At 38.4% G+C, this 11,526-nt stretch overlaps 1 pseudogene; it reads right to left on the bottom strand.

Moving 5' to 3' along the window:
* Window positions 1-7,357: 7,357 nt before the first annotated feature.
* LOC102764365 overlaps window positions 7,358-11,526 on the bottom strand; it is a 24,327-nt pseudogene continuing 20,158 nt past the window's right edge.

Here is an 11,526-nt window from a genome sequence, read left to right on the forward strand (position 1 = left end):
AATTCTTGTTTTGTTCTTTATTGTAGGGGAAGGCAGTATTTCATCAAGTATGACATTAGTTGGTGGTTTCTGTGAGATATATCAGGTTAGAGGAAATTTCATCTATTCCAAGTGTGCTGCAATGTTTTTCATAAAGAGGCATTGAATTTTTGTTCTATTTCCCCCTCTGTAACTGTTGAGGATACTCTTTTGTATTTTAATATGGCAAATTATCTTAATTTTTAATTTCTTTAATTGATCTTGTACATTCCTGAGACAAACCTAATTTGGTAACAATGTATTATTTTATATGTATATATATATGTGTATATATATATATATATATGTATATATATGTATATATATACTGTTTTTTATTCCTCCCATCTTTGTTCTTCTAAATTTTATTTACTAATTTTTCAAAGAATTTTGGTATTGATGTTCATGAGAGATACTGCTCTGTAATTTTATTGCTTTGTAATATCCTTCTCAGATTTTGGTATGGGGATTTTTCTACATTCATAAAATGAGTTGGGATGCATCCTCTTCTCTGTTTTCTGGAAGAATTTATATATTTGATCAAATTCACTATTAAAATAATCTGGGCATGGAGTTTTCAGGGGGAGCTCTTTGATTAGGAATTCATTGTTTTTAGTAGCTAGGGTTCTTGAGATCTAAGTATTTTGTGTTTTCTCTTTTTCTTTTTTATTAATCTTGCTAGGGTTTATTAATTTTATTAGTATTTTCAAATGATCCACCTTTGTTATGTTTCTGCATTGCTTTTCATATTATTGAGTTTTGCTTTCATATTTATTATTTCTTTCCTTCTTATTTTGGTCATAATTTGCTCTTTAAATTTACTTTCTATCTTTTTAAGGTAACATCTCAAAAAATGAACATAGTGATCATTAATTTAAAACCTACTTTTCTAATGTAAGCATTGAAGTAGTACATGTTTTTTGTCTGGCTGGTGTGGTTCAGAGATTGAGTGTTGACCTATGAACTAGGAGGTCATGGGTCGACTCCTGGTCAGAGCACATGCCCAGGTTTTGGGCTTGATAATGATTCTCTCTTGTCATTGGTGTTTCTATCTCTCTCTACTCCTCTCGCTTCTTCTCTGAAATAAAAGAAATATATATATATATATTTTTTTTAAAAAAATAGCACATTTTTCTACATACTCTTTTAGCTATGTCTTATAAGTCTTGATGTTTTCCATTTTCATTAAATTGGAATATTTTCAAATGTTCCCTGTGAATTCTTCATTAACCCATTGTAGAAGTGTGCTATTTAATTTCCAGACATTTGAATGTTTTCTAGATATCTTATTTTTGTTGCTTTCTAATTTAATTCTATTATGATCAGAGAATGTATTAGATTTATTTTAAGACTCTGGTCTGCTCTGGTATACATTCCTGGGCAAGCCCCGTGTAGTTTCTCTCTGCACATGCACAGTCTAACCCTGGGCGAACAGCTCTAGAGAACCCCCCGCCCCACACCACATTTACAGAATCCTGGTCACCCTGTTTGGGCCTCTCTCTTCTTTCTGGTGTTCTGCTCTATGAATTTCAGCCAGTTCACCTGCTTTAAACTCTGATCCATGCCTTCTAATGTCTTCAGGCCCACAGTACTCAGTTGGGACTCCAGCTCACTGAACTGTAATAGATAATTAAGAAATGTCTCTAAACAGGGTCAGGCCCTCAGGGATCATAGTTTTATGCTGTCTGCTGATAATATCAAAAAACAGTTGCCTTATATACTTTGTTTCTGTTTTATCATTTATAGTGGAAGTACAAATTCATTTATTCCATCATACCTGGTAGTAGTTCATTCATGCATGTTAACAGTAGGTTTTTTTTGTGTGCCCTTTATAGTTGGAAGTCAGTTTTGCTGGATATGAGGTATTTGGCTCATATTTTCTGTCCTTGAGTACTTACACATGTTACTTCACTTTCTTTTGGCATAATGTGTTGCTCTTGAAAAAGGTATCATGATAATTTAATTTTCTTTCCCATGTAAGTCACTAGCTGCTTTTGATTTGATGCCCATTTAGCAGGAGGGGCTGGCTTGAGCAAAGGTACTAAGGAAGAAAGCATAGGGCATGCTCAGGCAATACCAAATGGACAGTTTGGCTAGAATATATGTTGAATATAAAGAATTTGTGAGAACTAGCCTAGAAAGTATATTCATATTATCAATGGCTGAATGGTAGGTAGAGGAATCTGTCCTTAATTTTGTAGATAAAGGGATCCTTCAAAAGTTTATAAATTATAGATTTATGTGATCAGAGCTGTGTGAGTCAGAGAACAGAGAGAACATAAGAGCCCTCAGTTATGATACCTTTATGATACCTTTGGACCAAGCTGATTGTTTTGGTTTAAATCTGAATTGATGCCCTTGACTCAGTGTTCTCTTCTCCTTATGCGTGTGTACATATGTCACTTTTTTGTCTGTTGTCTGAAAAGTAGACTGTTTAGTGAGAAGCTTTCTCTATATTCCTGGGCCATTCCATAATAAGCAGAGATGCCAAAAAATTTCTAGGATAAAGAGGTCTTTAATCGTATATAACAAATTAGATTGTGGAAAGGTCAGGAAAATACTTTTTTTCATTGAAAATTAAAGACATCTGGGCTTTTCATTGTAAATATTTTACATGCTTAGGACTAGACTAACTGATGATTTGGGGGACAATTTGAGGTAGCTCATGACTTTTAAGCTCATTACATGCTACATATATTTTAAAAATCAGAATTGGATACCTATAACTATGTCCTCTCAAGAGATGATAATCTTTTCTGAGGATTTTTATGATGTCAAGAACATGAATGTATTTTTAAGAAAGAACCTAAGGAAGAAAATAGAGCTCAACTTTTTTCTATTTTCCCTCAGGTCAATGCTATGAATTTCTGAAACAGATACAAGGCCATTCTCAGATTTTCATGGAATGTGGGCATCACTGGAATATATTATCATGTTTAATGCAGTTTTAAAGTGGGAGAATTGCATATTTTAGACTTCTCAGCTATAAAGTATTTAACATTGTAGATTTATAGTAACATATAACTTCCCATTATAAAAGACCAATGTTGTATGGATGTGGGCATTTTTAAAAAAATGAAATTTAGATTTTTCAATCTATATAATACAAGACCATATTTATAGTAAGAATTTAAGAGGTTGGCCCTGTCCAGTAAGGCTGGGTTGGTTGAGCATCATAGCATGCACCTAAAGGTCGTGGGTTTGATTCCGGGTCAGGGCACATACCTTGGTTATGGGTTCAGTCCCAGGTTGGGGTGCCTATGAGAGGTAACCAATCAATGTTTCGCTCTCACATCGATGTTTCTCTAAAATCAGTATACATATTCTTGAGTGAGGATTAAAGAAAAAGAATTTAAGAGCTGGAAGAGGCATTATCTTCTAGGCCAGTGTTGCGTGGAATACCATTCACATAACCTGATAGTCTGTAAACAAGAATTTCTGAGGAAAATTACTACAAGCTATACCTCATGTGGGAGATGCACATGCTTAGTAGCATATTGAAGACTCCAGGATTTTTCTAGTTATGAAGCCAGTTTGATTTTTATAACCTAAAATTTCTCAAACTTATTTGATTGTGTGTGTGTGTGTTGTGTGTGTGTGTGTGCGCGCGCGCGTGCTCTTCCATTCAATATAAATTAACATCCTGTGGAACTTATATTGCCTAGAAGAATAAGCTTTGGGAAATAATTGTTCAATCTCTTCATTCTGGGGGAAACTGAGACCTAGGAAGATTTATTCACTTGGCAGGTCACACAGCTCCTCATAGTGATGTTGACCATCTTTCCCAATTCCCATATAACCACTTTTTTTTTCTTTTTCTTTTTTTGGTGATCTCATTGATCCATATGTGATGGGCAATTAACAGTGTTATAATTATCCTTTTGTATTTTTAAAAATCTTTACTGTTGAAAGTATTACATATTCCCTCTCTTCCCCCCACCCCCCCTCCCCTGCCTTCCCTCTGAGGTCCGACAGTCTGTTCCATGCTTTTATGTCTCTTGATCTATTTTGTTCATCAGTTTATTTTGTTCAGTAGATTTCACATATGAGTGAGATCATGTGATACTTGTCTATCTCTGACTTGCTTAGTCTTTTCCCCTCGTTCATATAAACTTCCCTTTCACAGATAAATTTTTCACTCACATAGAAGACTGGATGCAGGGATGAGCAACTTCATCCTAATTACACCGCCTTTGGCTTGATTCCACAGTGCTTAGTGCTAAGGATCCTGGAGTCTCCATCATCTCCATTTTGGTTCTTTCCCTGATTTGTCCTCTTCCAACTACCCCCTGCATTCTGCATGTGACCAGAGTTGTGGAATGACTACCTCTTTCATTGCTGACATTGATGATTCACAGCTTGCATAACCCCTTTGTGAATTACTAGTACCCTATGCCAGTGGTCGGCAAACTCATTAGTCAACAGAGCCAAATATCAACGGTACAACGATTGACATTTCTTTTGAGAGCCAAATTTTTTAAACTTAAACTATATAGGTAGGTACATTGTTATTAACTTAATTAGGGTACTCCCAAGGCTTAGGAAGAGCCACACTCAAGGGGCCAATAAGCCGCATGTGGCTCGCGAGCCGCAGTTTGCCGACCACGGCCTATGCCTTCTTTAACCTCTGTGCCTCTTTGTCATTTTGTTACTTACATGATGCTTCTAACTAAGGAGAACAGGAGCACACTAAGGCAAATTAGACATAAAAGGGTGTTTAGTGTCGACTCAGCAACTATGCCTTTAAGAGCTTTTATTTTAGGGGGAAAGAGGGCAAGGTTATATGTTAAAATGAATGAATGACATGTAAAAATAATTAATGGGGGAGCATGAAAAGAGAAGTAAACTGAGGCAGAAACTCTGCTCTATTCTAGTCTCTACCCCTAATTAGGTGTGTAAATTTGTTCAAGACCCGTAACTTCTTTGGTCTTGTAAAACAAATAAATTGGACTAAATGCCCTCTGACTTCCCGTCTAGCTCTAACTTTCTGTGAGTCTATGATCTGTGAGTGTTAATTAGCCATGACCTGATTACTATGGATAATCAGGATTTGGCTGCCCTTGTTCAAACTGACAGCATCCTGATGGAATGGTCTGGAAAAAGAAAAGTGGAATCTGTGTTCATGTTCTCTCAGCCTTCCAAGCGACACATTTTGATATTTCATTTAATATTATATAATTAAAATCACCTTAATGTTTATGATGGACTATTTTAAGGCCTTTATTTTATAAGACATCATCTTCCTCATTTTTCTAGTGTTCTGGCCTAGAGGGACAAATATGGTACTTGAAAGAATATTGTTGTGCTGGCGAAATCACATAGCAACAAAAGCCTTGCAGAGACTTCTTTGCAGACCTCGCCCATAATGCCAAATGCAATAAAGGACATGGACTGTTTCCATGGGGAAGTTGTTGTAGAAGGATACAACCCTATTAGAATGTATACATAATCATAATTCTATTTAAGTTAGTGACATCTTATACTGCATAGTATTTTTTCTTTTTTGGAAAAAACTACACTGACAAATTAGTCAAGTAATCCTCCCTGGAGATTAAAACAAAAACACAGGCCCTCTGGACCATGTCAGGGTTCTTACAATTGGAGAAGTTCATCAAACCAGTTGGCTGTGGGACAGGTTTAATATAGCAGTTGGATGCTCATTTCTGTAACCGAACTCATGCTAGATTCTGTAACATCCATCAAGGAGGTTCTTGGCTTATTCTCTGTCCAGATATTTCTTATCTCTGAGGTCCTAGGGTGACGCTCATCACCTCCTTTTTTTCCCATGGAAGCTTCTGGAAGTGCTTGTCCAAAGCCATTCAGTCTTCACCGGGCAGGCCAGTGGTGAGAGGGTTGTGCTTGAAGGGACCTGGAATCGCACAGAGTAAGGCTAGCATCTCACTTTAGCCTCCTTACTCTACAGCTAGTTCTCCCAGCTTCTGGATGAAAGCAACTAATTAGGAGAGAAAGAGAGTCTCACATGAATAGGCACTTGTTTTCACTGAGAATGCTAAACTGGAAATGCTGGCCCACGCTGTTTTGTATCAGCAGATGCTTTAAGAATGCAGTGAAAACATCTTATAAAGTGAAAACCTATCATTTGTAAAGCTGCAAAGGGAGAGCTTTGTTTGCCCACACAGCATTTCTCAATGGAACCCCCGAGGCCATGAGTTTTTCAGGGCAAGTTTCAACTCTGCTGGGCGCACATGCATTGTGCTAAGGAGAAAAGGCCCCAAGAAGCAGGGCTACTCCTGTGAATCTTGTAAAGACTGCGTGAGTTTAAGATCTCTGTCTGTCTGTCTTTGAACTAACGCCAAATTATAATTACCTGTGATCAAAAAGAGTGCAGACAAATTAAAATGGAATCCACATAATCTCTTCTTGACTTTGCAAGTGCCACCCTCACCTTCACTTGTTTAGTTCTTTCCAGCAGAGGAGCTTGCAAGTAGCAACAGTGTCACATCTGAGTTTTTGGATGAGGTTCTAGCCAACAGGAAACATGGTCTAAATTTATATAATAAGAATAGGTCTGGGTATCCAATCCAAAATAATCAAATTGAATGGAAATGGCCTTTTTTAAAGGGAGAAATTTCACAGAGGTCTGATAATACCCACATTGAAACGTTCTTGATTGACTAACAAAAATAGGCTGTAGACTACGTAGATTTGGATCTTTTTAATGCAGCATTCACTATTCTTATGCATGTCAATACTACCTTTTCTTTTGAAATGTAAAGAAAAAATGTATTGAAGACTTGAAAAACGATTCCTAAAAGATTGGCTTTACCAGAAAACTAGCTCTGCAATGCATTGCGTCTGTCATGTTAATACATGCACTAGATACAGTTATAAAAGTCATCAACAAGCCACCACTCCTCAACAGTCTGTGCAGAGATAAAATACCTATGAAATAATGTGGATGACCTGCAAAGGATATATTCTTTAAGCACCAATTACAAAAAAGGAGCACAAATGGATGAGTCTGATCAGTGATGTACACTGAATCAAACCTTTGGCACCAGGAGTCAGAGCATTTTGTCCCATAGCATTAACAAAGATTATAAAAGTGTGTAGTGTCAAAGGAATAGGGCCACTAGCATTCAAAAGCAGCTTTGTCAACGAGGCAATAGAACACAGTATCTCTCTCTCTGTTGTCCATGAATGCATTGGTAGCAACATTGAAAAGAAAAAGAAAGGGAGCTGTACCCCCTTGTATTATCTGTTCATAAAATCAAACAGGAAACAAACATCAAGTCCTTTATGCACTTCATTTGTATAAGAGAAGGGCTAAGAACAGAAATGTGTTACAGAGATCCAAACTTAAGTGTAAGTAAGCGCCTCACACAGCTTTCTAGGGGTGCTCAGGAGGGGCCGCTTCATCATCCCTGGCACCAAAGTTGCAGAATTCTTTGCCAGCTATTTTAGGAAAAATCATTAAGATAATTCAGTGATAAAGCAAGACTCTTCTAGCCCAGAGGTGTATAGGCCTGTATCACTCCATTGTGTACAAATAATGCCAGTAGATGTGGCGTTCCATACACCTAGGACAGGGTGCACCAGGGTGGTCACCAAGGATTTCAGTATACTGCCATCTCTCAAATTTGTAGAGTAGCTGAGTGGCCAACCTTGCATTGCAGTACTGCTTTATCCCGGCTACAACTTCATTAGCAGCATACTTCTATATTGCCTGCCTTTCCTTCCAGATTTCTTATAATTTGCATAATCCTCCAGAATGAAATCCACATTCTTCTTGGCAGGAAGATAAAAGAGCTGTTTCTGTCAGGTGATTAAGGCCCAGCCATCAGCAAGCCATGGTTTTAGTTCTTCAGAAGCCTTTAACTTTAACTGTGTTCATGAATGTCTCCTCGTTATCAACAGTAGGATCCACTCGAGCTCTGTTCTTGAGAGGAGGCTGAGGTGTCTCACAGGCACTGCCACCAGCTCCATTTCCAGGAGTTTTTTGTTTGTTCTTGTTTTGTTTTCACTTCAACATTTTGCTGTTGCAGACCAGATGCTTCTTTCCTGGGTAGCCCCTCTCAGTCTTCCTCTCTACACATTGTTCCTGACGGGGTCTTTGAAGTTCTTGCTGTTTCTGCAGACTGGTGTCCAAGTGTGGGAGTACTCTGCAGTTGCAGTTTAAATTCACCAGTAGTTACCCATGAATGCATTGGTATGTGCAAGTGGGTGAGGGGGTACATTTTGTTGTTGGACCTGAAAGTGGTATAGAATTATTAAAAGTTTGGAGCCGTAATTAATTGATAGACAGTATTCAACCTAGCAGCCTTTTCACAACCCACCATCAATTTCATAAAATGACATAAGAGGAAGTCTCATGAAAGACTCTTCTTAATTAGCTACATAGATACTAGAAGTTTAGGGCTTGTTGAACATAAAAAAAAATATTTTGGACAAATTTCTATCCCTCGCTTAATTTGTAGTTTATTGGAAGAAATAATTCCCATTATTACTGTTTCTCCCTCACATTCTTAGCTGTTTATCCCTGGGCTTTGTACCTTTGTCTCTGTTCTCGCTTTCTCTTTTTTAATTGCAAGAGGTCAGGGATTCTGGAGATGTGTGGTGATTAGAGGGGCTGTGGTGCTCCAGAAAGCATGGGTAAGGATCACTTGGAAACAGTTGTTCCCTCCTACACAGCAGGTCATCTGGGAAGAATTTGGACTCGGGGCACATTAGCTTAGGGCACAGTTGACTGCTGTGCTCACTTGGATCACATGGTTGGCCAATTTGGGGACATTTCTGAAGAATGGTGGCGCCTCAGGCAATCAATCCTCCTTCTGCCTTCTTTCAGTTACTTCACTTAGAATTCATGGGTCTCCTCTTTCCTGAGGATAAATTTAAGGCATAGTCAGGTGGTCTCTTGACCAAGTCTTTAAAATTGAAAGGGTATGAATAAAAGGATGCCTTTGTCTCAGAACATGGAGTCCTGGGACAAACAGATCCATGATAATAACATTAAAAAGTACATTTGAAGTTTATACGGGACAATCTTTTTGCCCCCCTTTACTAAAAACATGTAGCCAGTTCTTAGGCATGGTGAAGCCCGGGTCCCTCAGAATCCTGAGCTGTTGGCAGTGTGGTACCACTCTTGCAATTGCACGGTGCCCACATTCCTCTGACATGCCTGTGGGAGTGATTTATAGTTACACTTGCTACCACTTCCCCTGCCCATAAAACCAAAGAGCAGAGAGTGACAGATTGATATCATATTGTCTTTCATGAGCAGTTTCACATTTCACTGCTCTGTGCAAATTAATTTGGTTTATGAAAGGAATAGAGAGTGATCTTGAAGAGAGAAGGAGGAACAGGGGCAAGGGAGGAGGTTATGCTGTTCCCTACGCACAGCCACTCAAGGCAGACGATGAACCTTGGCTTCCAGATGACTTTTCTGTATTCATTAATGCTTTGCTTTCCTCTTTCAGGTCCCAAAAAAACTTACAGTTACTCAGCTTTCCTTGAATTGTGTTCTCCTTGTTGGTGCCCGAGGGCTCTATTTCTTTGAATGTTTTCCACAGGCATCTGTTGTTTGTTTCTAACCTGGATCTGAGGACAGTTGGCTATAGAGTGTCTAGTTCTCAGCTCTCAGGCATCTCATGGTTGATGTTGGCTTATCCACAATCATTCAATCTTCAATTCACATCGATTCTGGGTTGGTCAGGGGATCCTGAAGAATGACCCAGTTGAGAACTGGGGCCCAGAGAATGCTGAAAGTAGGGAAGGCATAAGACTAGGGAGATATAGAGAATCTCTGAGGAATTCAGGCCACTAGGGTTTAGGACTAAAATCAAGATCCTCAGTTCAAGGGATGAAGCTTAAAGATAGATGATTTCCTGGGACCCCCTTCAAAGCAGACAAAACTGCAGCTGGGACATCCTAAGTCAGAAGCTTTTAAAGGCCCAAATTTGAGCCAGACATTCACGCTGTCTCTTTTGCAGGAGAAATACTGGTGGAATTGTGGCAGACGCCATATTTTCCATGGTGACTATAGAGCTTTAGCTCAAACATGAGGAGTCTCCAAGGTAACTGGAAATAGGCTCTTCATGTTTACTGAAAAGCTACCAGTTTACACAAAGCCACTTAGATAGACCCCAAACCCCAGTTTCCCTTTTGATCTTACTCTGGTATGTTTACTTATAGCTGATGGTTAAGGCGCAATCTGGGTCTGGTTGCATATGAGCAGGATAAGTTAACCCAACCCATCACTCTCATAATATGTACCAGTTGACTTGTGGGCAGGAGAGATTAAAACTTAGTTTTTGATGAACTTTGTTTAACAAACTTAAGTGAAGACAATGCCCCTCTCATCTACCTCTCGACTATAAGGGTAGCAGCAATGATAATTGCATTCTCTAAAATGATGCCTTCCCATGTGTTCATTTTTCAGAGTGAAGTACAAAAATATGTTCCTTTAAGCCTCCCTTGCTAAAAATAACAGCAAGAAAATTGACCTTTTTGCCTTTAAATGAGGCTGAGGAATTCTTTCTATCTTAGGTCAAGGTTGAATTCTCATAACTGTCTATCGATACTATCTTCCCAATCATTATGTGACAAGCATTATTTTAGAAACCAAGAGCTTATACTCAAGCTAGACACATTGAATTGTAATTTGTTTTAATATCCAAAACTAAAAATAAATTTGCAGTGGGCAAAACCCCAGATGTGTTTTGTCAGTCTCTTTTTCACTTAATGTCTAAAACTTTATGTTTTTAAGTAAAATGTTATCCATGTGTTTCTCATTTATTTACACTTAACTCATCAGTATGTTTAGTATGAGTTATTTGATGTCCAAGAAGCCTTTTTAACTATTTTATGTGCTTATTTTATACACCTATGAAATGGGAAGTTACTTATGCCAAGAAGGCAAACTGTGCAAAGCCTATTACCATCACTGTCATCAAATATTTATCCTTAAAATGTCAAGATTGATTTAAAAATCTGAAGAAGAAATTTCTGAGAATTTCTAGAAAAATCAACATAACTTAGAACTCTTTCCTGATATCATGGGTGGGCTCACCTCACTGGCAGCAAGCATCTTTTCAAATGTGATTGTCTCAGTCTGCTTGGGTTGCCATACATACCAAAAGACTTCAGACTGGGTGGTTGAAACAACAGAAATTTATTCCTCTCAGCTCTGGAGGCTGGAATGTCCAAGATCAAGGTATGGCAGGATTGGTCTCTGATGAGGACCTTTCCTGGTTTGCAGATAACTGTCTTCGTACTGTGTCCTTACAGTGTGGAGCTTACAGTGCAAGCTCTCTGGCACCTCTTCTTATAAAGAGACTAATCCCACTACCTTTATGGCCTTATTTAACCTTAAGTACCCCAGAAAGTCACCATCTCCAAATACAGTCACTTTGGGGGTTGGAGCTTCAACATATCAATTACAGGGGGGAGGCGGAGGGCAGTACACAAATATTCAATCCATACCAGTGGTCAATGGTTAGGAAGAAAGGAATAAAGAAAAGGAAGGAAGGAAGGAAGGAAGGAAGGAAG

The sequence above is a fragment of the Myotis davidii genome, unplaced genomic scaffold (genome assembly GCF_000327345.1).
Source record: "Myotis davidii unplaced genomic scaffold, ASM32734v1 scaffold197, whole genome shotgun sequence".
Taxonomy (NCBI): domain Eukaryota; kingdom Metazoa; phylum Chordata; class Mammalia; order Chiroptera; family Vespertilionidae; genus Myotis; species Myotis davidii.